The sequence below is a fragment of the Anomaloglossus baeobatrachus genome, chromosome 3 (assembly GCF_048569485.1).
Source record: "Anomaloglossus baeobatrachus isolate aAnoBae1 chromosome 3, aAnoBae1.hap1, whole genome shotgun sequence".
In the NCBI taxonomy this organism is placed as follows: domain Eukaryota; kingdom Metazoa; phylum Chordata; class Amphibia; order Anura; family Aromobatidae; genus Anomaloglossus; species Anomaloglossus baeobatrachus.
Genome location: NC_134355.1, coordinates 541615307 through 541642545, shown reverse-complemented (window position 1 = coordinate 541642545; position 27239 = coordinate 541615307).

The window sequence follows — 27239 nt, the reverse complement described above, 5'->3', positions numbered from 1 at the left end:
TTTTCCCTCTTGAACCAGGCCTTGGTTTTCTTGGCTGTGTGCTTTGGGTCGTTGTCTTGTTGGAAGATGAAATGACGACCCATCTTAAGATCCTTGATGGAGGAGCGGAGGTTCTTGGCCAAAATCTCCAGGTAGGCCGTGCTATCCATCTTCCCATGGATGCGGACCAGATGGCCAGGCCCCTTGGCTGAGAAACAGCCCCACAGCATGATGCTGCCACCACCATGCTTGACTGTAGGGATGGTATTCTTGGGGTCGTATGCAGTGCCATCCAGTCTCCAAACGTCACGTGTGTGGTTGGCACCAAAGATCTCGATCTTGGTCTCATCAGACCAGAGAACCTTGAACCAGTCTGTCTCAGAGTCCTCCAAGTAATCATGAGCAAACTGTAGATGTGCCTTGACATGACGCTTTGAAAGTAAAGGTACCTTACGGGCTCGTCTGGAACGGAGACCATTGCGGTGGAGTACGTTACTTATGGTATTGACTGAAACCAATGTCCCCACTGCCATGAGATCTTCCCGGAGCTCCTTCCTTGTTGTCCTTGGGTTAGCCTTGACTCTTCGGACAAGCCTGGCCTCGGCGCGGGAGGAAACTTTCAAAGGCTATCCAGGCCGTGGAAGGCTAACAGTAGTTCCATAAGCCTTCCACTTCCGGATGATGCTCCCAACAGTGGAGACAGGTAGGCCCAACTCCTTGGAAAGGGTTTTGTACCCCTTGCCAGCCTTGTGACCCTCCACGATCTTGGCCTTGGAATGCTCCTTTGTCTTTCCCATGTTGACCATGTATCAGTGCTGTTCACAAGTTTGGGGAGGGTCTTAATTAGTCAGAAAAGGCTGGAAAAAGAGATAATTAATCCAAACATGTGAAGCTCATTGTTCTTTGTGCCTGAAATACTTCTTAATACTTTAGGGGAACCAAACAGAATTCTGGTGGTTTGAGGGGTTGAATAATAAATGACCCTCTGAATAAACTTTTCACAATTTAAAAAAAACAAAAAAAAACAAATAACATTCTTTTTTGCTGCAGTGCATTTCACACTTCCAGGCTGATCTACAGTCCAAATGTCACAATGCCAAGTTAATTCCGAATGTGTATATATATATATATATATATATATATATATAATTATTAGTCTGCAAAAGCCCATATGTTGTCCTAGGAGCTTCTTCTGGATATGCCTGGCACTGCGTGCAGCCATCATTCTTCTTCCCTCCTTCATGGGTGTAGGAGTCACTGTGAAGTGGAGTAAGGTGCAAAAAATGAGTGTCCAAAACTGGAAACCCCAAGATGAAGAACACTTCCAAGGTGCAAAAATGCCCACTCAAATTGCAAAGTTTCTTTGGAATTTAGTTGTGAAGTAAAGATTCTTTTTTTGCAGCTCAATTGTAAACTCACATGACATATGAATAAATAATTTGTTAATTAAAAGGAAGCCTGGGAATTCAGTCAGCATTCTTGCACCTTAAAAGTGTTCTTTATTTTGGGGTTTCCAGTAGATATCATATAAGCAAATGTATTAAAATTAAAAACATTTTTGTAGAATTTTACAAAAATCTATATTCTCTGTTCTGCTGAATCATAGAGGGATGATAAGAGATTAAAAAAACCTTCAAACTAATGCTTGCATTATCTCATTGCTCACCTGTCTGGACACCACTGCTGCTTATGTGTCGCCCAGGGAATGGGTTACTCAGTCCCGGGCGGTGTATCACTGGGGAAAGTCACTTTGGTGGCTGTTGCCCGGTCCCATGCCCTGGGTGCTTTTTATTGCAGAGTATTTACAGGGGATATTAAAATCATTGGTGTGACGCAACCTGCGGGTTGTCGTTAATATGGGGGAACCGCCACTGCTGAGTTGGTTACTCCTAGGGCTGGTGGTAATGGCAGGTATGGTGGTAGGCCCTCTGCAAGCAGGGCTGAGCCTGGGGAGATGGATGATGGAGACTTTTGCCGTTAATAAGGGAGGCCACACCGTGGTTGTAGTTAACCCCTGTATCTTCTGATTCCATTCCACTTCATGTACTTTTTTTACACGCTGTACCTGTATAAATTCTGGCTGGCGACTGGTCCACGCACCTGGTTTTGAATCACTTATTAAATCGATGGCTGGACCATATATGACAAGCTTTTCTCTCCCCTCGCCGCCTCCCCCATTCACCTTTTGCGCCTCCCCTATTTCCTCATAGACTGTAAGCTTATGAGCAAGGCCCTCACTCCTCTTGGTATCTGAATTTTGTTATTTGTATTGTCTCATATTGTCTGTACATGTCCCCTCTGAATTGTAAAGTGCTGCAAAATGTGTTGGCGCTATAGAAATAAAAATTATTACTATTATAACAGTCTCTACTCACTCTTGACCCTCGGACGGCTGGTTCAGATCCCTGTAGTTCCAGTTCCAGTTGATGACTTGGTTGCTCTGTCCCCGGCACCCTCAATATGGTTGGGTCCCCGTAGCGTGGAGCAGTTTGGGGCCCGAATGTCCCTTTTGTGGCAGTCTCCTTGTCCGTACGGTGGGCAGTGTGGACCCTGTAGGGTTGGTCTGTATCCCGAACCATGATCCTTGCTTTACTGCTGGTGCCCCTGGATCTGTGGGTCAGTGAGGTCCGTGAAGGTCCCTCACTGTGCAGGTATTTGCCAGACCGTATGAAACTGTCACCTGACCTAGGGCCCTGTGCCCCATCAGTGCACTGGTCCCAGCGGTACTCAGGTGTACCTGCCTTGGCGACCACTTTCTTGTACCCCTGGATCACCGCTACATGACCCAGCTCTAGGCACGTCTTTCCACTTTCACTCACTACTACTGACTAGTCCTGTCCCCTCCCACCAGATTGTCTAGCCCCCTCTGGTTTGGCTCTCTTGGTGGCCATCTCCTTGTGTCTGAGTAGGCAATTACCCCTGGTGTGGAGAGGGAACTGGGATTTTGGTATTTCTAGGTGTTGCAGGCACTGGTGTTCCAGGTCCCTGGGGGTAGGCCCTGCATCACGGTAAGGATACAGTACCTAGTAGTGGCCTGAGTGGCTCAGGGGCATTACAGTCCCCCTTGGTGAAACACAGCATGTCCTCTGGCTGTAAAGAGAATAACGTTTTTATCAAACATTAGAAAAACAGCATTCTTCCCTCTTAGGGGAGGTATTACTTGAATTTTTCATGAGCATTTTTCCCTTCCATCATCCCACCATCCAAAGGTCCTGAACCTAGAACCCTCTAAAGAGGTAGGTCACCCGTCCCTTTCGTGAACAGGTCTGGGCCAGCTCTATCCCAGGCCTTTCCTCCAATCTTCCTCTCCTTGGTGGCGCTATCAGTGTCCTGATGGCAAGGTTTACTCTGGGGGGCACAATTGGTACACTGCGAGAGTTTGGGTCATTCTCAGTCCAATGACCAGTGGCTCATTTTTATATTAACTTTCAGGTATTATACAGGGTCATGCAACTTTTTCAACATTTTCAACATTATATACATTAATGACTGTATATTTCTCTTAAGACTCTATTCTCTATATCTAAGTGGGGGCTGACCTAGATTGCTACTGGTTGATCTACATAACTCTGGTCTTTCACTTAACCCCTGTTTTGTTCTGGTGTCTATTGTAAGTGTCTCACTACTGTTTGTAGGTGGACTTGGCAATTGTCTGTGTACTCTGGGTAAGCTTGCAAGTGTATTGTTTGGGGGCTCTTCTGGAACTGGTTCTTCCACAGGTTGTGGGAATGTGATGACTGGTACGATGACGGCTCCATTGTACCATGGCCAATTCTCTGGAAAGTCTCCCAAGATGGTATGGATTACCGTTTCCTTCTTTTCCATGACTTTGGTTTGGCACTTCTGTTGTTGGCTTCAATGGTTCTGGGCATCTTTTCAAGTGATCTCGTGAAACAGTAGATGTGGTTTTTCCTTGGTCTTTAATGATTAGGCAAGTTTTCTGATTATTAAAGTTAGATGGTAGTACCACATAGGGTTCCTTTTCCTATTGGTCATCGAGTTTGTGAAGTTTCCTTTATCTTTTGAGAACTGTTTCTCCAGGTGTAAGAGGATCAGCACACGCTTTTCTGATTCAAGTTCTGCTCAACATGGTCTTGTATCCTTTTATATTGGGTTTGACGGTTGGAGTCCAAGTCTTCATATGGTGAGCTGCTTTCTGACATATCTACTTCCATTTCAAGATCTACTGGTAGTCTTCTAGGTCTTGCTCGCATGAGATAGGCACTGGTGCATTTTGTTGAACCAACTGGAATGTTGTTGTACATATCCACTAAATCAGGTAACTTCTCTGGCCACAGGTTTCTCTCTTCAAGTGGTATGGTTTTTATCAACTTGATGACTAGGTGGTTCATCTTCTCGCACATTCCATTTGTTTGGGCATGGTAGGGTGCAGTATGTATCTTTTTACATCCATATAGGTTACAGAATTTTTGGAACATTTCATTTTCAAAGGAGGAGCTTCTCCCTGTCAATACCTGCTCTGGGTATCCATGAGGTCTGCAGAAGTGAGCCTGAAAAGCTTTGGCTGCAGCATTTGCTGTTAAGTCCTTTACAGAAAATTCACAGGATGTCTGTCCATTGTGCCAGTGCACTGTTTAGGTGCTGGGCAGCCCGCCTGACCTAATAGAAGGGCGTGATCAATAGGCTTTGCCTGGACACTGTGCATTGCACGTATCTGTGTGACTGACGCCCTATATTAGATCCTGTTAGTGTGCAGTTTTATGCCGGCAACCTCCCCCTCCTGACATATTAGGCTGGGGGTGGTTGTTTTATAGACATTCTGCACCTGTGAAATTCCAACCTCTATCATGGGGGGCCGTATGCATCTTGCATGTGCTTTTGCCATTATCTGACCATTTGTTGGCTGTTGGCTTTATTTTTGGTGAGTTTTTTCTGTGAATTTATTTTGATTATGTCTTTTGATGAGCATAAGTCTTTTACAGGTACAACCACCAGGAATCAAGAGTAGTGATCCACTATGGTTAGAGCATAGGTGTAACCAGTTCCGCTAGGTGTTAGCTTGACATGATCCAGGGCGACAATCTCCAAAGGCTGCTTGGGGACAATGGGTTGCAGCAGTGCTTTTGACTGTTGCCATTCTTTCTTCTCAAAGCACAAGGACCACAGTTTCTGCACCATTTCGATCACGCAGTGACGTTTCCAGTTTCTTCCAGCCAAAGTGTCCTGCTCGATCATGGAATGCTTCTAGGACTAATGGAACATGAGCTTTCAGTATCACTATTTGACATACCCGCTCATGTGTCTTAGGGTTAGTGAGGCTTTGGCACAGCATCCCTCAATGAAGATATAATTGGCTTCTTTCCGTCTACATCTTCTAAGTCTCCAGTGGAGCTTCAGGATCCAGATGTGAATCTGGTTGGACGATCAACTCCTTGATCAGCTTGACTGCAGGATCATTATCCTGTGCTTCCTTCCACCCGTGGTGATGTAAAGGGTCTAAAGTGGTTTCTTGCCGCATACTGTAAGGTTGATGGTCTCTCATATCACCAGGGCGATGAAAAGCTGGCAACTCGATTTCTTCTAGCTCATCTTCATCTTTCCCTTTATCAGACAGGTGAGGCATTCTGGATAACGCGTCCGCATTGGCATTCTTGCGACCAGCTCGATATTTAATGATGAAGTCATAGTTCGCCAATCGTGCCACCCAACGTTGCTCCAGCGCACCCAGCTTTGCCATATCCAGATGAGTCAGAGGATTGCTATCGGTGTACACGGTGAACTTGCAGCTGCCAGGTAATGTTTGAACCTTTCAGTCACTGCGCAGACCAATGCCAGGAACTCCAGCTTGAAGAAGCTGTAATTTTTGGAATTCTTCTCAGTGGGGTGGAGCTTCCTGCTTGTGAAGGCAATCACTCTTTCCTTGTCGTTCTGTACTTGGGACAGTACAGCTCCCAATCCCACATTACTGGCATCTGTGTACAGCACAAAGGAAAGGTGATAATTGGGATACGCCAGAATCTCATCTCCTGTCGGGGCCAACTTAATCTGCCTGAAGGAATTTTTTTCTCCTTCATCCCATGTGAATGGAGGACCAGAAGTCTTGCTCTTCTTGGTCTGACCCAAGAGGAGCTCTTGCAAGGGTGTAGCCGTCTTCGTGTAGCCCTTTACGAACCTTCGGTAGTATCCCACCAGGCCCAGGAACTGACGTACCTCCTTGATGGTAGTTGGCCTAGGCCAATTCTTGATAGCTGTTATCTTTTCCGGGTCGGGGGCCACTCCCTCGGCGCTGACCACATGTCCTAAGTACTGGACCTTGGGTTTCAGCAGATGACACTTGGATGGCTTCATCTTCATTCCATACTTCGACAAGGCTTCGAATACCTCTGCCAGGTGTTCTAGATGTTCTTCGTAGGTCTTTGAGTATACGATCACATCATCCAGGTATAGCAGTGTAAGGGGTAGTCGGACCCCTGGTAGTGAAGGAGCGGTTTTTCCCCCCCTGAAGACGCCACAGTAGTATGGTGGCAAATTGTAAATGTTGATGGTAAAATGTTACCTGTCATAAACTGTTTCCCCACTAGGTGCCAGTGTAGAGCAGTGGTTCCCCTGGTAACAGTGGCAGGGAAGAAGGGGCAGGGCAGCCTAGGTGGAGAAGGAAGGGTTCTGGATGCAGAGTCCAGTGTGCTGGGAGATGTAACAGGAGAGTGAGAAGAGGAGAAGTGCTGGGGCAGAGTGCAGGAGTGGGTGCTGTGGCAGTGGAGCGGAGAAGTTGGAGCTAATCCGGAGCCGGTAGTGAGTACTGGAGCCGTCCCCTAGTTCAATACAAATCCCTGGGAAAGGGCTGGACTAAAATCGGGATAGGAGTACCACTGCTAGGGGGATAACAATTGGCCCCTGCAGGCAAAGGAAAGTGCCCGTAGAGAAAAAGGAAACCGTTTTTGTAGAAAAGGACTTGTAACTTGTAACGTACTAAAGTAAGACTGCTGCAAACAGAAAGATGGAAACTTTGTTTAATAAAACGGTGTTTCGTTTTCCCGCTGCCTGCAATTGTCTCTTTCCTGAAAGTGAAGAAGGAGCTGGAGAGCACAGAAGGAACGCTGTCATGAATGGGCCCCATGCATCCACACTCTGCCCTAACAACACACCTGTTTTGCAAGTGACGGCCGGGCCGGGGTTTAGCCTGCGGCCCACAAGGCGAGGGGACTCGACTACACCCCCTGAGGCGCCCCCTGCCCCGTTACATTTTGGCGTAGTCGGCAGGATCAAGCCTGCAGAAGAGAAACCCCGAGTAGAGACCAAGTGGTGCCTGATGTACTGAACAGGCCACAAGATGGTGGCAAGATGGCGGCCGTCCTCATGGATTCAGTGAAGGCGCGAAAAGTGGGCGCCAAACGAAAAGCGCTGGGCTGGCCTGTAAGGAAGAAGCCCGGAGTGCACCGCCCAAAGAGGGGAGGTGCTTGCCCCGAGATACTGCAGAGGTCTAGAGACGTGGGCGGCGCCGCAAGAAAGAAGAGGCGTCGCAAACGCTGTGCCGACGTGGTGGGTGAGGCCGGGGGCGGAGTATGGGCAGAAGCGGGAAAAGAAGAACCGCCTCCACCTTCCCCGGCGCGATTGCAACCCCGGCAGTGGAAGAAGAAGCAAACTCCAATACCTGGACCAAGCAGAATGGAGAACAGAGCGTGGCGCGCTCAGCATAAGCAAGCGCTCGCTGAAGTCTGTGGGCTGAAGAGTACCCCGACGGTCGCGCCAAAAGCGGCCGCCGAACCTACGGCTGGAGACAAGCCAAGAGAAGCATCGGCGTTACTGGTGATACATCAGAGTATGGTGTCGCACCCTGTAGTTGTTGTCGGCAGCCCACTGCGGTCCCGTCCAGCTACCCCCTCACCCCCGCAGGAGGCTGAAGGGCCTGAACCGGAGAAGGAAGTACCGGAGCCACCGGGTTATGAGCCGTTCCACAGGCTACCCTGCTTACCTGGACAATCCCTCTCCGACCATGTGAGGGCCCAGCGGACCGAATGGCTGCGTGCATACCACCCAGCGTGAAGAGGTGGTCATCCAGAAGAGACGTCTGTTTGCTGTTAGGAGCCAGCGAATGTTACAGCTCAAGCAACATTAAAAGTTCTGAACCCGGGAGGAGCTTAATGCAGAACTGTGCGTGGACTCCTTCCATGACTGTTAAGAAGGAATCTTGTTGTCCTGTTGTTTTCTGCCCACCCAAAGACCGGGAGCGCTTGGAAATAGCCTCCTGGCAGAAGGTCAGCTAAGACCGGGAGCGCCTGAGGAGGGCCTCCGGGCAGATGTGCGACTAAGACCGGGAGCTTCCCTGGAGGGACTCCGGGCACCAAACTTGTGTGCCAGTCTGTGTGTTTTAAGTATTGTGTTTTCCTACATGTGTTGTTTTGCAGGTACGAACCTCGCCAGGAGGCTGAGGTTAAAGAGGGGAGGAATGTAAGGGGTAGTCGGACCCCTGGTAGTGAAGGAGCGGTTTTTCCCCCCCTGAAGACGCCACAGTAGTATGGTGGCAAATTGTAAATGTTGATGGTAAAATGTTACCTGTCATAAACTGTTTCCCCACTAGGTGCCAGTGTAGAGCAGTGGTTCCCCTGGTAACAGTGGCAGGGAAGAAGGGGCAGGGCAGCCTAGGTGGGGAAGGAAGGGTTCTGAATGCAGAGTCCAGTGTGCTGGGAGATGTAACAGGAGAGTGAGAAGAGGAGAAGTGCTGGGGCAGAGTGCAGGAGTGGGTGCTGTGGCAGCAGAGCGGAGAAGTTGGAGCTAATCCGGAGCCGGTAGTGAGTACTGGAGCCGTCCCCTAGTTCAATACAAATCCCTGGGAAAGGGCTGGACTAAAATCGGGATAGGAGTACCACTGCTAGGGGGATAACAATTGGCCCCTGCAGGCAAAGGAAAGTGCCCGTAGAGAAAAAGGAAACCGTTTTTGTAGAAAAGGACTTGTAACTTGTAACGTACTAAAGTAAGACTGCTGCAAACAGAAAGATGGAAGCTTTGTTTAATAAAACGGTGTTTGGTTTTCCCGCTGCCTGCAATTGTCTCTTTCCTGAAAGTGAAGAAGGAGCTGGAGAGCACAGAAGGAACGCTGTCATGAATGGGCCCCATGCATCCACACTCTGCCCCAACAACACACCTGTTTTGCAAGTGACAGCCGGGCCGGGGTTTAGCCTGCGGCCCACAAGGCGAGGGGACTCGACTACACCCCCTGAGGCGTCCCCTGCCCCCGTTACAGCAGTATGGTCTCAAAGTTGCAGTGGCCCAAGCAGCATTCCATTAGCTTCTGGAACGTTCCTGGTGCGTTGCACATTCCAAACGGCATTCTGTTGAATTCACACAGACCCATGGGGGTGGCAAAGGCAGTCTTCTCCCGATCCTTTTCGGCAACTGAGACCTGCCAGTAGCCACTGGTAAGATCTAGGGTAGAGAAGTAGTTAACAGCCTTCAATGCAGCCAATGACTCTTCAATACGGGGTAATGGATAGGCATCTTTGTGAGTGATCTTGTTGATCTGCTTATAGTCCACACACATCCTCATGGTGCCATCCTTCTTCTTAACCAGAACCAGTAGAGCTGCCCGGGGGCTACAACTATCTCGAATGACCCCTGCCTCCTTCATGTACCTCAACATCCCTTTGGCACATTGATAGTGTGTGGGTGGTATAGGCCTATATCTCTCCTTAATGGGTGGATGATTACTGATGGGTATGTGATGTTGTACCCCTTTCACCCTCCCAAAGTCTAATGGATGTTTGCTGAGGTCCTGCTCATATTCTTGTACTACCCGATAGACCCCATGTTTCTGGTGTGAATGTGTGGAATCAGTGCCTACATGCAATTCTTGGCACCAACCCTCCAATTGATCTTGGGGACTGTCGTGTTCTGTCTGTCCTGGTGGGGTTAGGGATTCCACTGCCTGGATAGACCCTTCAGTGACAGTGAATAGTTTGGCAATGGTGGCATACTTGGGCAATCTGGTCTCCTCTCCGTAATTTAACACTTGCACGGGCACTCTTCCCTTGCGGACATCAACTACTCCTCTGGCTGTCAAAACTGTGGGCCAGTGCTCAGAATGTAGGGGTTCTACTACTGCCTGGTAGTCCTGTCCATTAAGGCCTATGACCGCCCAGCACCATATCATCATTTCACTTCTCGGAGGTACCACAATAGGACCAGCATCTATTACCCGTACACTGCCGATTTCTCCACCAGAAAAGTTTACCTGTTGTCTCTGCAGGAGGGCTTGGATTTCTCATTGCAGGACCCTCTGTTGCCCAGCCCCTGCAGTTTTGGCAATCTGTTGAAGTAAAAACAACACTTCTTCCAAGCAGTTTTCAATGACATTTGTCCCCAGAATCATTTTAGGGTTCTTATCACTAGCATCATTCTCTACCACAATCAGTCCTTGGTTCTCTAGCTCTACCCGCCCCACCTTTATTGTTACCTCTTTAAACCCAATCTGAGTCACTGGTGAACCGTTAACGGCATAGATGGTAAGGTCTGTATGGGGCCGGGAGAGTTCAGCGTCTGATCAGAACCTTTTATACAGTACATACAGGATGGTTGTTACCTGCAAGCCGGTGTCCAACAATGCAGAAGTAGGACTTCCATCCAGGGTTATGGATATTATGGGTCGTCCTACTACATACCAGTCACGACAATCAGCTGAACTTGTTGTCTTATTCCTGGGGATTGGCCCTTGGTCCCAGGGGTTGCCAGTTTAAAGGACACCTTCTGGCAAGATGTCTGGCTTTCTGACACCTATGGCAGATGGGTTGACCGGACAAGTTGAAGGGGTCGCTGTTCTTCCCTCTAAGAGATGGGGTCCATCCTCCTCGCATCCAGGGAAAATCCTCAGGGCAATCGGCTAGCTGGATCTTCTCCGCTGGCTTGATCTCTGGTTGGAGCTGCATTACTTCTGGCCACGTCTTTGCTCAGCTGCTACACCTGGGAGCACAGATCGCTGGGAGCACCAGAGGGCGCTACCTGAGTTCTAGTCTCTGCCATGGTTAATGAAAGAGGATCTCCTCGCAGAGGGGAGGCGCTGGCTTGCCAGGACTGGGGAGTAGAGTCAATGGTCTCAGGGGGTTGCAGGGTCTTGATAGCCCGATCTATAAGAACAACAAAGTTCACATTTGGGTGCTCCAGGGCCCACAGCCGCAGCTGTTTGCGGTCCACCACTGACTGTAAACCCTGCAGGAACAGCTCCACCATCATTTTGTTTCCTTCCTGGTCAGTGATGGGGTCTACAAGCTTTAAGGTCCGCAGCGCTTCCTGTAACCTCAAGGCGTAGTCTCTGATACTGTCTTGGAACCGCTGCTAACAGTTATAAAACCCCATTCGGAGCTCTGCCTCGGTGTGGGTTTCAAAGGCAACCTTGAGTTTCTCAAATATAGTGTTCATGGAGGCCCGATTGTCATCTGACCAGGTCTCTACTTCTAGCTCTACGGCACCCGTTAACAGTCCCAATACCACAGACGCTCTTTGTCTTCGGGTCATCATGTACATGTCCAGCACAGTGCAAATTTTCTTTTTAAATCCGGGCAAGGCGTCTGGTTTGCCATCATATTGGGGCAGCTAGGCTGTGCCTGGGACATACGGTAAGGTGATTGGAATGGCCGCTTCAGCTACGGGTGCTGCCGCTCACGCCACCGGAGGAGGTTCTGCTGCATTCCCGTCTCCTTGCACTACCGGGGGAGGCGCTGCTACACTCCCATCATCTGGTGCCTACATCTTTTCGTTCCCCCTTGGTTATTTTTCACCCCTTTCGTGGGGACTGGGCAAACTGGGAGCTTCCAGGTCAGGTTACTGTCGGCTTCCGCCCGTGCTTGCAGGACTAGTGGGCATGATTTTTGTTCGCGTGCTTCTGCCACAGTGATGGCGCAGCCAGTTTTTCACAAAAATAAAGATGGCGGTAGTTTTTGCACAAAACAGTCTATAAGGTGCACGTCACCCAGGTTAACGGGCGTAGTCCATATCCTGTTCGTGACGGAAAAAGCTGGGGAATGGTGTACTCAGTCCTGGGCGATGTATCACCGGGGAAAGTCTCTTTGGTGGTCATTCCCCGGTCCCGTACCCTGGGTGCTTTTTAATGGGGAATATTTACAGGGGAGATCAAAGTCATTGGTGTGACGCCACCTGTGGGTTGCGGTTAATATGGGGGAATTGCCGCTGCTGAGTTGGTTACCCCTAGGGCTGGTGGTAATGGCAGCGATGGTGGTAGGCCCTCCGCAGGCAGGGCTGAGCCCGGGGAAATGGATGATGTAGACTTTCGCCGTTAATAAGGGAGGCCACACCGTGGTTGTAGTTAACAGTTTCTACTCACTCTTGACCCTCGGATGGCTGGTTCAGGTCCCTTTAGTTTCAATGCCAGTTGATGACTCGGTTGCTCTGTCCCCGCACACTCAGTGTGGTTGGGTCCCTCGTAGCGTGGAGCAGTTTGGGGCCTGACTGTCCCTTTTGAGGCAGTCTCCTTGTCCATATGGTGGGCAGTGTGGACCCTGTGGTGCAGGTCTGTGTCCCGACCCCTGATCTTTGCTTTCCTGCTGGTGCTCCCGGATCTGTGGGTCAGTGAGGTCCGTGAAGGTCCCCTCACTTTGCAGGTATTTGCCAGACTGTATGAAACTGTCGCCTAACCTAGGGCCCTGTGCCTCGTAGGTGCTCTGGTCCCAGCGGTACTCTGGTGTATCTGCCCTGGCAACCACTCTCCTGTGCCCCCGGGTCACCGTTAAATGACCCAGCTCTAGGCACGTCTTTCCACTTTCACGCACTACTACTGACTACTAACTACTCCTGTTCCATCCCACCAGGTTGTCTAGTCCCCTTTGGTTTGGCTCCGCCCTCTTGGTGGCCATTGCCTTGTGTCCGACTAGGCAATTACCCCTGGTGTGGAGTGGGAACTGGGATTTTGGTGTGTCTAGGTGTTGCTGGCACTGGTGTTCCAGGTCCCTGGGGGTATGCCCTGCATCCTGATAAGGATGCAGTACCTAGTAGTGCCATGAGTGGCTCAGGGACACTACACTTACATGCACAGCAATGCATCTCCGGCCCCTTCACTCTACGCCAGGACTCTTGGATGCAATCAAGCCTCGGCGGTCCTTCTCCACCCTCTGAATGTGTCTCCACCCTCTGAACGTGGTCCACATTGGGACATCATGACATTGTGAAATATATTAAGACCTTACAATATTCAGAGAAGTCTTGTAATGTGGATTGCTGAGGTAGTTGTGGGCAATGTACTCATCTTCCAAGCACTGTCACGCTACAGAAAAATTAAGGTCCAGGCAAGGTATGTATTGTACTGTTATTACCTTAGTGATACGTCTCTGGAAAATGCATTTTGCCATTGAACATGGCAGGTCAGGACTAGATGGTATAGAGATGAATGATGGAGACCAGTGTTCAGTGTAGAGCACAAGTTAAATGTAAATTGATCTAAAATGTTCGATACCCCAAAATGCCACCAATAAAATATTCTACAAGTCTCCACCTAGGTTTATCATCTGTTAGTAGAAATATATGGTTTCCATATTGGTGGTCACACAAATGTTCTGGAAACAAGCTATGGCTCCTCACCCCAAAAGAAACCCAAATCCCCCCTACCTTCTGAGCCCCACAGTGTACCTAAAAGACAGTTAGTGTCCACATGTTTAGCATTTCTATAGCGAGTAGAGCACACTTAATTTTTGGAGTGCAGGTCTTTGGAAGCTCACGCTAGGCACAATGTATGGGCACTACAATGTACTGGGCACTACAATGGCAGATTTCAATTTTCACTGTTTTTGAAAAACACCCATGGAGTCAAAAACAGCACTACACTCATAGATGAATTCCCAAAGGGGCGTAATTTCCAAATTGGGGTCACTTGAGGAAGGTGTCTGCTCGTCTGGCACATAGGAGCTTTGTATGTGGAGTCCACAAACTATTAAAGAAACTCTGTGCTACCAAAGTCAAATAGTGCTCCTTCCTTCCTGTGTCTCGTCAAGTGGCCAAATGGAACTGTACAGTCACATATGGGGTATTACCAAGTTCACGAGAGATTGCGCAACAATAATGAGGTCATTTTTACCTATTCACGTAGAGAAAATGTAAAATCGGGGGCTAAAACAACACTTTAGTGGAAAAATATCACTGTTTTTTCTTCACTGTCCAATGGTATAACATTTCTGAAACATATTCGGTGTTAATATGCTCCTGCACTGCTAGATGATTTCACTGTAAAATGGGGTTACTTATGAAGGGTTTTGCTGCTCTTACACCTCAGAGCCTCGGCCAATGTGACATGGCACGCTCAAGCCATTCCAGCAAAATCTGCACAGCAATATGGCACTCCTTCCTTTCTGAGCTTTGCACTGTGCCTGAAAAGTAGTTTCCAACCACATATGGGGTGTTTATGTACTCAGGTGAAATAGCATAAACAATTTTGTAGTTCATTTTTTCCTGATACCCTTGTGAAAATTAAAAATTTGTAAGTAATATTTACAGCCCAATATTATAAAATTATGTGAAGAAACAATGCGTTAAACCACTAGATAAATTCCTTGACAGGAGTATTTTCCAAAATGGTTTTACATTTAGGTGCTTTCTGCTGTTTTGGAACCTCGACGGCTCTCCACATACTACATGAAGTCCGCAATCTATTTCAGACAATTTTGTACTTTAAAAATCAAATAGAACTCCTATTTTTCAAGCTTTGCCATAAGCCAAAGAAACGTTTATGATCACAATGTGAAGGTTAACCCATTTCTACATAATGTTTCATCGTGCCAGGCCCTTTTCTGTTGCTGGAAGTTTATTTTTTTTCTGCTATTAGATACATGCCCTGCCAAGGTCTCTTCCATACTGATCAACAGAACCAGAGTGCAGAAGGTACACATTAAAGGGTAAGCTGATAAAGGTTTCTTTAATTCTTAGTAATGTGCCCGTACTTATACTCATCCTCCAGTAATGTGCCCATTCTGCAGTAATGGCCCATCTGTGTCTCATTTTTGGAGCAATGTCCCCATCCTGTGATAATGTCCAAATCCTTGTCCCCATAGTGTAGTAATGTGCCCTTCCTTGTCCACATCTTGTAGTAATGTGCCCATCCTGTAGTAATGCCCTATCCTGGTCCTTGTCTTGTAGTAATGTTATCATGTTGTAGTAACGTGCCCATGCTGGTCCCCATCTTGTAGTAATGTTCCCATCCTGTTGTAATGGGTCCATCCTTGTCCCAATTATTTAGTAATGTGCCCATCCTTGTCCCCATACTGTAGCAATGTACTCATCCAAGTCCCCATCCTGTAGTAATTTATTATTATTATTTATTATTATTGTTTATTTATAGAGCACCATTGATTCCATGGTGCTGTACATGGGGGGGTTACATACAGAATACATATACACGTTACAATAGACAGACTATCACAGAGGGAAGAGGGCCCTGCCCTTGCGGGCTTACATCCTAAAGGATTTTGGGGAGGAGACAGTAGGTGGGGTGTAGGTTGGGCGGCAGCTCCGCACGGTGGTGGGGCGGCAGCTCCGCACGGTGGTGGGGCAGTGAGGTCATTGTAGATTATAGGCATTTCTGAACAGATGAGTTTTCAGGGTCCGTTTGAAGGTTGCAAGTGTAGTAGATAGTCTGACGTGTTGAGGCAGTGAGTTCCAGGAGACTGGGGATGCTCGGGAGAAGTCTTGGAGTCGGTTGCATGAGGAGCGAATGAGAGAGGAGGAGAGAAGGAGATCTTGGGAGGACCGGAGGTTACGTTTTGGAGTGTAGCGAGAGATTAGTTCAGAGATATATGGAGGAGACAGATTATGGATAGCTTTGTAGGTCAGGGTTAGTAGTTTGAATTGGATACGATAGGAGATTGGGAGCCAATGGAGGGACTTGCAGAGAGGAGAAGCGGGGTGGTATTGAGGAGAGAGGTGGATCATTCGGGCAGCAGAATTAAGGATGGACTGGAGAGGGGCGAGTGTGTTAGCAGGGAGACCACAGAGGAGGATGTTGCAGTAGTCGATGCGGGAGATTATGAGGGCGTGCACTAGCATTTTTGTAGATTGGGGATTGAGGAAAGGGCGGATTCTGGAAATATTTTTGAGTTGAAAACGGCAGGAGGTGGAGAGGGATTGGATGTGTGGTATGAAGGACAGGGCAGAGTCAAAGGTCACTCCGAGGCACCGAACTTTGGGTGCTGGGGAGAGCGTGATGTTATTAATTGTAATGGATAGGTTAGGTGGAGAGTGCAGGTGAGATGGAGGAAAGATGATCAGTTCAGTTTTGGCCACATTAAGCTTTAGGAAGCGAGAGGAAAAGAAGGAAGATATAGTCGATAGGCACTCCGGGATTCTGGACAGCAGAGATGTGACATCTGGACCAGAGAGGTAGATCTGAGTGTCATCGGCGTATAGGTGGTACTGAAAGCCATGGGACTTTATGAGTTGTCCCAGGCCAAATGTATAGATAGAAAAAAGTAAGGGTCCCAGGACAGAGCCTTGAGGGACACCAACAGAGAGAGAACGGGATGAAGAGGTTGTGTAGGAGTGGGAGACACTAAAAGTGCGGTTGGAGAGGTATGAAGAGATCCAAGAGAGGGCGAGGTCTCTGACGCCAAGGGAAGAGAGGATCTGTAGTAGCAGGGAGTGGTCAACAGTGTCAAAGGCTGAGGATAGGTCTAGAAGTAGGAGTACAGAGAAGTGGTTGTTAGCTTTGGCAGTAAGTAAGTCATTTGTGAGTTTAGTCAGGGCAGTTTCAGTGGAATGATGTGGACGGAAGCCGGACTGTAGGTTGTCAAAGAGAGAGTTAGAGGAGAGGTGGGAGGAAAGTTCAGCATGGACGTGCTGTTCCAGGAGTTTTGAGGCAAGTGGGAGTAGTGATATGGGTCGATAGCTGGTAGTAGAGGTTGGGTCGAGGGAAGGTTTCTTTAGGATAGGTGTGACTGTTGCATGCTTAAAGGCAGAAGGGAAGGTACCAGTTGTTAAAGATAGGTTGAAGAGATGGGTTAAGGCTGGAATAAGGATAGTGGTGAGGTTGGGGAGGAGGTGGGATGGGATGGGGTCAAGTGTGCATGTGGTGAGGTGTGCTTTTGAGAGAAGATGTGAAAGCTCTCCTTCGGTGATGGTGGGGAGGAAGTTTATGGGGGAGGAGCAGTGGTCTGTTATATGAAGGGGTTGTGGTGGTTCAGCAGAAAAGACTTGTCTGGTTTGGTCGATCTTATCTTTGAAATATGTGGCAAATTCTTCTGCGGAAATGTGGGAGGTTGGAGGGGGCAGTGGTGGGGAAGGAGGGAGGTAAAAGTATTAAATAGCTGTTTGGGGTTGTGTGTTAAAGAGGATATGAGGTTTCTGAAGTATTCCTGTTTAGCGGAGGTAAGGGCCAAGCGAAATGTGTGAATTGTATTTTTGAATGTGGTGAAGTCTTTGCCTATCTATGCCCCATCCTGTCGTAATGCCCCATTTTTGTCCCCTTCTTGTAGCAATGTCCACATCCTGGTCCCCATCCTGTAGTAATGTCCCCATCCTTGTTCCCTTAGTGTAGTAAAGTGCCCATCCTTTTCCCCATCCTGTAGTAATGTACTCTTCCTTGTCCTTATCCTGTAGTAATGTTCTCGTCCTGTGGTAATGACCCATCCTTGTTCCTTTCTTGCAGCAATGTCAGCATCCAGGTCCCAATCCTGTACTAATGTACCCATCCTTGTCCTCATAGTATAGCAATGTCCCCATCAGATCCCCATTCTGTATTAATGTCTCTATCCTTGTCCCCATTGTGTAGTAATATGCCCATCCTGGTTCCCATCCTGTAGTAATTTCCCATACTTGTCGCCTTCGTGTACCAATGTCCCCATCCTGGTCCTTATTGTTTAGTAATGTCCCCATCCTGGTCCTCATCTTGTAGTAATGTGGCCATCCTTTTTCTTATCCTGTAGTAATGTGCTTATCACTTTCACCATCCTGTAGTAATATGCCCATCCTTGTCCCTATCCTGTAGTAATGCCCTATACTTGTAACCTTCTAGTAGCAAGGTCCCCATCTTTGTCCCTATCCTGCAGCAATGTCCCCATCTTTGTCCCCATCATGTAGTTATGTGCCCCTCCTGATCCCCATCCTGTTGTAATGTATCCTATTATCTGTTCTTCACATACACATTAAAAAAAGATTCTTCTCACCTTTCATCTGTTTCCTCGGCATCCTCTTTACTGCACATGTGGTTCGTAGGTACCATAGACTATCTTGAGGAGTGTGGTCCAGTCCAGGGGGCTACCACCATCAGCGCTTTATTTTAGATGAATGTGTATCCTTGTCCATGGATGCACATTCAACTGAAGTAAAGTGCTGACAGCAGTGGCCCCATGGATAGTGCTGCGATTGTAAAGGGGTCTGCTGTGTCTGTAGACCACTTGAAGCAGCCTCTGGGGCCACATGCACTCCCTGCGTTTATGACCCCATGCCCTATAAAGCCAATTCAATTCATAGATATCCCCTCCACTTTCTCAGAACATAATTTTCCCTCAAACACCAGAGCACCCAAAAGCATTACAAAGACCGGGTGATGACTGGTTCATGCAGCCTTTATCTATCCCCCATTTCATCCAGATAGCTGGACCGTCGTTGAAAATAAGCACTTGTACCTAGTGTCACCCTCACCTCACCCCATTCTAGATTGTAAGCTCTTACGAGCAGGCTGTCTTTATTTTTGTTTTAATTTTTGTTTCTTCTATAACGGTTACTTACAGTATGTTTGTTTGTATATGAACTTCTGAATCGTAAAGTGCTGCGTAATATATTGGCTCTGTAGGAATAAAGATTATTATTATTATAAAGTGACAGTGGTCAGAATTGAGAAATGAGGCTTGGTCATTAAAGTAGAAAATGGCTTGGTCTTTATAGGGGTTAATCTCACTATAATGATCTATTTTGTCTAGTAAACAGAAAGATGTAACTATTGCAGAGAAAGGCTCCATGTCTTGTCCTTAGTCTCTATTTTCTCATTGATCCCGGGGGCCCTATATAACTTTACTTGAAGCTAAAGGGCCATAAAGTAATCCTAAGCTTTTTAACCTTGGGTTCATAACTTGGCTTTTCCAAGTGTTTGTTTTAGAGTTTATTTGTTTTTTGCAGTAATGAAGATACATTTAAATGAGATTTTTTTACAAATGAGTTTTATATTATAAAAAAAATTTCTGTGGAATTCTTTCTTTTTGGAAGAAAAAGCTAAATTAAATACACACTGAAAAAGATATAATACAAAATACATTGTTATTGCACCTAATAAATCATGATTTTATATTTTATGTTCAGCCCTTTCTTTGAAACCATTAAAATATTTAAAAATAGTAGAAATGTTCTGTTTATGCCTGTTTTATTACAAAATTCTATGAACTCAAGAAATTTATGGTTTATGACTTAATATTTTCCTTCTTATGCTTAAAATGGTTTTTTTTACGGTATCTCTCATCTGCTTTATAATAACTAACATAGTGACTATTTGATGACAGTCCACCGCTCATCCTTAATCCACCTTTGAGGACATTTTTTTTCACTTACATGCTTGTATATGGGGCTAAAAATGTGTTTTGTAATTAGGTTTCACTACAACTTTTGCACAGTTTGGCTTTTTTAGACTCTATGTTTTGCTGTGCTTACAACTTTGAAGTGGCCTGTGCTCATCAATCAGCTAAAAAAAATGTAAATAGACAACACAAGGAACGTACGACAAATGGGTGGGGAAAGACACAACAAATATCATTCCATGGCTTCTCCCGCAGTAAACTTCTAAGCTGCAACAAAAATGAACACCTCAGCTTCTCCAAAGAGAGGCATCTTCAAAGTGGTCAGTATGAAGGACCTATAACTGGCATGGAGTGAAACCAGGAGTGGGTAAATATAGTGGAAGGGATAAGATGCTTCAACTGTGCTTAGGGCTATAAATAATCTCAGCCTGAAAGAAAAGGGTCCTTAACTTCTTCAACATTAAATAAAAATAAATCCACTCCTATACAGGATAACAGTCAAATGGGCTCCACAGAGGACCTGTGATGAATTAAGCATTGAGATCTCCTAATTCCAGATTCCCCAGAGGTTACCAACACACTTGTAACAGAAAGTTAGAGATATAATGGAGTTGCAGCCAGCCCTGGTCATTCTCTCTAGTGCCTCAATTAGTAAAACCAGGCACTCCCATAAGGTCAATTTCAACGTATGTTTATTCAATGTGCATGAAAAGAACGTTTTTGGTCCGAATTGGACCTTCCTGAGTTGCACATTAATGGAGTGGAATGTTGATGTTCAGGTCTGGAGACACCTGAAAATGGCTGTCTACTAATGTTCACCATCCAACCTAACAGAACTGAAGAGGATCTGCAAGGAAGACTGGCAGAGGATCCCCAAATACAGGTGTGAAAAACATGTTGCATCATTCCCAAGAAGACTCATGGCTGTACTAGCTCAAAAAGGTGCTCTACTCAATACTAAGCAAAGGGTCTGAATATTTATGACCATGTGATATTTCAGTTTTTCTTTAATAAATTTTCAAAAATTTCTACATTTCTGTTTTTTTTTGTGTCAAGATGGGGTGCAGAGTGTACATTAATGAGAAAAAATGCACTTTTTTGAATTTACCAAATAGCTGTAATGAAATAAAGAGTGAAACAAATGAAATGGGTCTGAATACTTTCTGTACCCACTGTACAGTGAAGGTTTTATCACTAGGAACTTATCATTGCCCAGACTATATGACAGGTGCATGCTCCCTCCTCTGATAAGCAGCTCACTGTCAATAGACAATGTACACAGAGAGGCTAGTTTTGGGTGGGGGCAACTTTCTGACTCTGCTTCATACTACATCTAAGAATTCTGATTGTGTCACAACTGCTGCACCCTTTAAACTAAGTGATACATTGTTGGAATCAGAGTCTCTTTTTTACATTATGCTGCTCTCAGATGAGGTAGCAAAAACCTTGTAACAGAATCCCTTTAAAGGCTTTTTTGAGCAAATCTAGAATATGACTTGATTAGGATGACTATAAACCTCTTCCTTGATTTTGCCAGAGCAGCAATGATCTGAGTGGGATAAGATGAAAAATATTATTGATTGGAAAAAAGCCAGACAACTTGTTTTCTATCCTTTTACAAAAAGTCCTTACAAAGTACCTACCCAGCCCAGTAGGACATAGGGACATACTTTTAGTCATGCATAGCCATTAATGTGGACAAAAGTATCATTGAACTATCATTCAGAATGAAGAGATTAAATGTATTTTCTTATGCGCCTGTAATTATGGGATCACAGAACCACTATAAGATGGTACTAAGTATCCTGTGATCAAGGCCTGCTGTTGTGAATACATTTTCCAGTTTGGGGCTCCCTCTTGTGGTCAGTGCTGGCGGTGCAGTTGACTTGTGGAATGAGAGCCACACACCTGATGAGGAATGGCAATCAGGCCTTTCAGATTGGGACTATTTAACTGAGTAGTTTTCTCCTGTTTCTTGCCAGTGCTCAATTGATTTCCTGTGTGTTAAGGACATTCTGAAACCAGCCCTGCTTTCTACCAGAACTCCTCTCAAGATAAGTTGGTCTTTGTACCTCTGCTTATTGTTTCTACTTTCTTATTGTTTTTTTCTGTTTTGATACTATTACTTGATTCTTATTTTGCCTGTGTGGAGTTCCTGGTGGAATTGGATCATTCCCTGCTGGAAGTGTCTTTATATTTAGCTTCGTGATTCTGCAATGTATTGTGTTTTGTCATGCTTGGTATTAAATTCAATCCTTCATCTATATTAGTGTTTTTAGATCCCAGTAACATCAGAGTACTGATATAGTGGGGGAGAGGCCATGTGGTCTCAGGTTTTTTCCATGTCAGGCGTGCTGAGATTTTTTAGGGTTTTTACGGCTGCAGACAATGCTCTTTCCTATCCTTTCCTATAAAGATAGTTTGGGCATCATCTTTGCTGAATCTGTTTTCTAGCTTTGTATTGTGTTTTCCTATATCACCGTAGTCTTTACATGTGTGGGGCTAGCTATATCTTTGGGGATTGCTCCGACGCAGATTAGCTTTTCTTATATTTCTATCTGTAAGAATATTTAGTTTTCCGGCTGTGTTGAGACGACTATGTCATCGTAGGCTCGTCCCACGGCTACTTCTAGTTGTGTGTCAGGATTAGGTCTGCAGTCCGTAAAGGTTCCAGCCACTCTGGTTACTTATTTAGGTTTCCGGATTATTTGATCCTCCCCGGTCTCTGAATCATAACAGCCGGCGATAGAGGGAAGGCAAACTGGGCAATTTTCCAGGGCCACCAATCCCAAAGGGACTCCCAGCGTAAACCAGCTCAGTTAGCTTTTCAGTCTATATCTCCCTTCCTTGACAAGCAATAAACTACACTTATTATGGCAGTTCTGTTTTATCAGTGCAGCAACAAAAGATAGTATAAGGACCTATGGTGACATCATGGTCACGTAACTAATGTTTTAAGTTGATAATGTATTTCTAATTTTATGACTTTCTTTAAAGGGTAAATTCCAATGAATTTATGACATCCAATTTATTTTCAGTTTATGTACTTTAATATGACAAAGCTTTAAATATGATGGAGGGCATTCTATATTGCTATGTATTAGTATCTCAACTTGCTCTTACATTCTGATATAATAAATTATAAAGTAAGAGTTTAAATTTTAAAAGTTCATTTTATTAAAACACTATAATTAACATACATTTTTAAAGTACTTTTTTCACAGAAAACACAATAGCTGAACCTTTATTTGTACAGAACAAAACAATGCAATCAATGCTATAAAGCAAAGATAACAATAAATATGAAACATCATTATAAAGAACAGCTGTGCGGTATGTGCCATTTACTATGTTCTATAATTTTACCAAAATGTAAGTGTAAATGAAAAAAATCCACTTTGTAAAGCTATAACATTCACTATGGGTAGGGTAGAGTACAGTGTAGACTATGAAATGCATGCAAAATATGGGACATTTAAAGGGGTTATCTAGACCTTTTTAGATTTTTCATACTGGTAGAGGAACTCTTAAAGGCTAACTTCATGCTTGTTTTGCCCGGTGCTGATTTCTTATGGTTTACAGAGGTTACAGACCGCAATATTGCTGCTTCATTTCACTGAACATCAACAGCAGCCCTTTCGCTTCCAGTCTCTGTTGGTGACATTGCTGAATGACCTCTAGCTCCCTGCAGTTAGAACATGGATGTCAATCAGCATGATATCAGCAGAGATGCCGTGTCAACAGAGCAGAAGAGAATAAGCTGCTCTATCGATGTGACAACAACAGAAGCCACAGAATTGCCAGCAGAAGCGATTTGTGACTACTCTGAGCAGGCAGAGTTCAGTGCTGGGCAGAACACTCAGGTAGTTAGTGATTACCTGCCTCTAACTTCTTAGCCACATAAGAAAAAAGTACAAAAGTTCTGGATAACCCCTTTAACGTTTAAGTAACACGTGATAATATACATTTTTTTCTGTATTTCCCATATATAAAGTTGAAGCCAAAAGTTGCATTTTCTTCTCAATAGATGACATGAAATTAGAATAAAACTTTCACGTTTTAGGTCAATTAGGATTAATAAAATTATTTATATTTGCCAAATGCCACAATAATGAGAGAGAGAGAGAGAGAGAGAGAGAGAATGTTTTAAGGCACTTTTATTACTTTCTGCAAAGTAAAATGTTTACACATATTTCATTAGTATTTGGTACCATTGCACTTAAACTGTATGACTTGGGTCCAGTGTCGAACTGGCTACTGGGGGAATCTCCAGTAATGCCAGGCCTGGATTCAGTTACCTGCATTGTACTCCGGAGCTCTCACCTGCAGCCTGGACTGATCTCAGAGATTGCAGGACTGAACCGCGAGTGCCGAGTGATTGATTCCACGGCAATTCAGGTGAGAGCACTGGAGATCAGCCCAGCCTGTCTGCAGCTGTTATGAACTGAATCGCAATTGAAGGGGAATCAATCACTCCACTCGCGGTTCAGTATAGGCTGCACTCTGGATGCTCAGGTGAGAGCTCCGGAGTGCAATGCAGGTAACTGAATCTAGGCCTGGCATTACTGGAGATTCCTCCGGTTGCAAGTCCGACGCTGCTTGGGTCAAACATTTTGGATCTCCTTCCACAACCTTCTCACAATAGTTCTTAGTAATTTGGGCCCATTGCTACTGACAGAACTGGTGTAGCTGAGACATGTTTGTAGGTCGCATTGCTCGCACCTATCTTTTCAGCTTTGCCTATAAATTTTCAATAGGTTTGAGATCAGGGCTTTGTGATGGCCACTCCAAAACATTGACTTTGTTATCCTTAAGCCACTTTGTAACTAGTTTGGCAGTATGCTTCGGGTTTCTGTCCATTTGGAAAACCCATTTCTGCCATTCTTTAAGTTTCTGGCTGATGTCTTGAGATGTTGCTTCAGTATTGCCACATAATCTGCTTTCCTCAGGTTGGCATCTATTTTTTGAAGTGCATCAGTCCCTCCACAGCAAAATAACCCCACAACATTATGCTGCCGCCTTGTGTTATACAGTTGGGATGGTGTTCTAAGGCTTCAAAGCTTCTCTCTTTTTCCTCTAAACATAACAATGGTCATGATGGCTAAACAGTTCAATTTTAGTTTTGTCAGACCACAGGACATGTGCCCAAAAATTAACGTCTTTGTTCCTGTGTGCATTTGCAAATGTTAATATGGCTTTTTTATGTTTCTTTTGTACTAATGGCTTCTTCCTAGTACAGTGGCCTTTCAGCACATGTTGATATAGTTATCGTTTCACAGTGGATAATGTCGCAATCTTACCAGCTTCCACCAGAATCTTTACAAGGTCCTTTGCTTTTGTTCTTGGGTTGATATGCACATGTCTGACCAAAGTGCATTAATCTCTGATACACAGAACCTGTCTCCTTCCTGATGGCTGGACATTCCCATCTTGTTTGTACAGATGAACGAGGCACCTTCAAGTATCTGGAAATTTCACTCAAGGAGGAAACAGGCTTGTGCAAGTCCACTATTCTCTCCAAGAGATCTTGGTTGATTTTTTTGTTTTACTTTACCATGATGTTACACAAAGAAGCAGTATGTTTCAGGTGTGCATTAAAATACATCCACAGCTGTGTCTTTAATTAACTCAGATGTTGCCAATAAACCTATCTGAAGCTTACAAAGACATGACATCATCATATGGGATGTCCCATATTGTTTAAAGGCATAGTACTCTTAAGGGCACTTTACACACAGCGACATCGCTAGCAAATCGCTGCCCGTGGCTCACAACATCACTAGGAATGGCCACACGTACTTACCTGCCTGGCGACGTCACTAAGCGGCCGCCCAATAACAGCGGAGGGGCGGAGATGAGCGGGCTGAACATCCCGCCCACCTCCTTCCTTCCTCATTGCCAGCAGCCGCAGGTATGGTGATGTTCCTCATTCCTGCGGTGCCACACATAGCGAAGTGTGCTGCCGCAGGAATGACGAACAACCTGCGTCCTGCAACAGCAACGATAATTGGAATTTGAACGACATGTCAACAATCAACGATAAGGTAAGTAATTTTGATCGTTAATGGTCGTTCATGCGTTTCACATACAACAGCGTTGCTAACGAGGCCGGATGTGCGTCACGAATTCCGTGACCCCAACAACATCTTGTTAGCGATGTCGTTGCGTGTAAAGTGGCCTTTAGTGTAATGTAAACTTTTGACTTTGAAGAAAGTAACAAAAATGACCTTAAAACATTCTCTCTCTCATTATTCTGGCATTTGGCAAATATAAATAATTTTGATTCTTAATTGACCTAAAACAGGAAACATTTATGCTGATTTCATGTCAAATAGTGAGAAAAACATGCATATGTGTCTGTTTAGATAGTGTATGTAAACTTCTGGTTTCAACTGTGGATGTTTAATGTTTTTGCATCAATGATTTTTAGTTGCTGTGACAAATATTTTAACACAACTTTGTGCAAGTTCTACACTATGCAAAAATTCAATTACTTGAAATAATGCCTGCAATCTATTTTTTAAAACATCAAATATTCCTTATTTTTTTCTTACTTATTTCTTTTAACCATCTGACAGGTTTTATGCAACAAAGAAACATTTTTCACAATATTTATAGTTTTTTACTTCATATACAGTCTAAATACAATCCAGCAAACACACCATGATGACACTACAGCCTGCTATAGGCACGCTGATGATTAGAGGTGAGAAGGTCATAATATAGATAATACTGTACAAGACTTATACAGTAAAACATATATAACTCCGTTTTCACCATAAACACATGGAAGACCCACAAATATGTATTATTAAGTTTTCACATTTCCTTAGAAAAAAAAATTATGATTAACAAAAAATTGTTTCATATTTGAAAACAAATTCTAGTATTTATTCTACAATTACGCAACAATTAATGACCTTTTTATGTTGTATTTTTATTGACAAGTTACCCAATTTTAACAAAATAGTTGCATTTGTGTCCATTCCACTGGTGTAAGCTACACTATGGGAGACCAATCTGGCCCATGATATGTGGCTCGCGTCGTTCTGCCATCTTGGTGCATTAGTACCAGGTCTTACAAACAACCATCTACCATGTCTCCAAAATGGTGACTTTTGAGAGTGGCCCAACACAGAAGAATTCATCTGGATGACATAAACAGCCCATAGGTGTCAGAGGGTAAAATTTTAAGCTGGAGATGGGATAATATTGCCAGTTAGAAGGTTGCTTGAAGCTGGATTCAATAGTGTGCAGGGAGTGTCGGATATAAAGATAATAGAAAGTGCAGGACGGGAACCCTAAGATTTCTGCGGGGAAGCTTTGACTATCATTATGTTGGTAATGGGGAACTCTGGATGTGGTTCACGTCCATTTGTCAGAAATGAATTTGGCTCTTAGGGTAACAGGTTGGGCACCATTGTTCTACACTATGAATGCATATATTTTCATCAAGTTCCCATTTGCAATTGACACACAGACAAAAGAATTCGACCTTGAGACTACATTTAGGCTTGGAAGACACTTTGGGTGATATTTTTATCCTATGAGTTTCAAAAATGCTTCTAATATATGAGTCTAATGTTCATATAGATTTCTGTTATATAACACAATATGGGTGTGAATACATCAATACATAGAATACATAGAATAGATAGACATCGAAGGCATACATTTCGCACCATCTGACCTCATCGTACACATCAAGAAAACACCATTTATAGCCATTATGTAACTTGACTTTTGCATTTTCAACATTTTTTTTCCCTTGCAGGCTCTAGCTCTAAACTTTTTGTGAGCTCTGAG